This window comes from Alligator sinensis, unplaced genomic scaffold (genome assembly GCF_000455745.1).
Source record: "Alligator sinensis unplaced genomic scaffold, ASM45574v1 scaffold868_1, whole genome shotgun sequence".
NCBI classification, from domain to species: domain Eukaryota; kingdom Metazoa; phylum Chordata; order Crocodylia; family Alligatoridae; genus Alligator; species Alligator sinensis.
Window position 1 is genome coordinate 21,600 of NW_005843155.1, and position 2,037 is coordinate 23,636.

A 2,037-nucleotide genomic window follows, 5' to 3' on the forward strand; every position below is an offset into this window, starting at 1 on the left:
GGATGCAGCCAGGGGCAGATGGACGCCGCCAATAAATCAGGTTTGGGGAAGGGGCTGGGAGGGAGGGAGCGGGGGGAGAGGACTCTCGTAGCCTTTTTCTTGTCAAAAAGGCCTCTGGGAGTCGAGGACCAGCTCCCGGGGCTGGTCCAGGAGGGTGGGGAAAGGTGACACCTTGGCTTTTGTGCTGCTGGCTAGGCAGAAAGGCGGAGGGGGGACCCCGAGGGTGGATCACCCCGGGGGGGCATCATAGGATCATAGGGAAGTCGGGCTGGAAGGGACCTCACACCGTCGTCAAGGCAGGAGCATCCCTGACCCTAACCCGTCCAACTTGCTCTTAAAAACTTCCAAGGATGGGGATGCCGCAGCTCCTCTAGGCGCGCGGTCCGATGCCTGACTGAGAAAGTCCCTCGGCATCTCCAGCCGCTGCAACTCGAGGCCGTTGCTCCTAGTCCTGTCTCCCACCACCAGAGAGAAAAGCCCGGCTCCGTCCTCTCCGCCATCGCCCTTCAGATCGTCTCTGATGCTCTCTTGCTTCTGGCTGCTGCCGAGGAAGCCAACATTTCCACTCTCGATTGAGACCGTTTCTTTCTCGCCCGTTTTGGTTTCTGCCCTGAAGCCCGAGTGTGGGGGCTGACCCCAAACAAATTGTTTTTTCCAGGGTTTGGCCCCAAAGCTTCAATGTGAAAAGACCTCCTGTGACTGGATGTAATATGGGGGCTGCCTATCCCCTTCACCCCTTCCAGGCTCTCCCACCACGATTCATAGATTCATAGGTATTTGGGTCGGAGCCGGGGGTCGTCGAGTCAGACCCCTGTCGCATCATGAAACCATAACCGGCAATGATGCACTGGGTCAGCTGCCACTGACGGGTCGCACAGCCTTGGGCAAGTCTCTTTGCTGCACAGCTCTGGTTCTCTCTCAGGAAACCGGGGGTGAAGCTATTGTCTTATCCCCGGGGTGGGAGGAGCGGGGTGTAATTTGAACCCAGTGTGAAACTGGGCTTCCCAGGGAGATGCGAGAGGGAGAGCGGTGCGCGGGGAAGGGGGTGCTGGCGGATCCCCTTCGAGCTGGGGCCCGGGGAAGGCAGATGGCAGGTGGACCTGGGTGCTGCGAGGCAGCCGGCTTGTGCCCATTGCCATGATATCCGAGCCCAGAATGGCCGGATCAAGCGGGCAGGTGGGGCAGGACCCTCATCGTGGAAATGACGTTGAACTTCCTAGAATAATTACTGCTCGATGCCTTCTGGTGATGCCGCATAGCAGGGCAAGGGGGAGATGGGTATCCAGCCATAGTACACGTGTGCTGGATGGGGAAGTGGAAGGTCCCAGTGGTTTGGGCACCAGCTTGGAGGCCTCTGCCACAGCCTTGCTGCATGACCTTGGGCAAGTCATTTAGCTTCTGGGTGCCTCTGTAGGTTGCAATGGGGGGTTGGCACTAACTCCCAAGTAGTGAGAAGTCCAGCGAAGATCGTGAGGTGACTTGAGGTATATGGGAGCTGCTGCTAGGCCAGGGGCAGCTCGCAGGAGATCACGTCCTGGGTAGCCCATGCCTTGTTCCTTCTGCTGTCAGCGATGACGGCAGAGCACGGTGGGGATGGGGGACTGGGTCCATGGAGAGCAGCCCCCTCCTCTGCCAGGGAAGGTGGAGGATCCAGAAGCCAAGGACCCTGCTTGGGAGGTGCGGGGTTGTGCAGGGGCAGCAAGGCCAGAGCAGGTGGGGGGACGTGGGTCCCTGGATGTGAACCTGAGGGCCCGTGGGGCTGCCCTGTGTCCTGCTGGGCCAGCTCCTCCAACGTCTCTGCATCGGGGTCCTTTGCACAGGCTCCTGCTTGCTCTGCCTGGTGCTTCCAGGGACCGCTGGTATCCGCCCCATCACTCGGAGCAGCCCGTTGTGTGCCAGGCTCTGCCAGTGGGAGAGGGGCGAGGTGAGCCCTGTGCATATGGGATGGGGAGGAAGCTTTCCTTGCAGCTGAGGGTCACGGCATAAGACTGTTCCTGCAGCAGCAGGGGGTGCCGGGGCTAAACAGCAGGGGGAAGG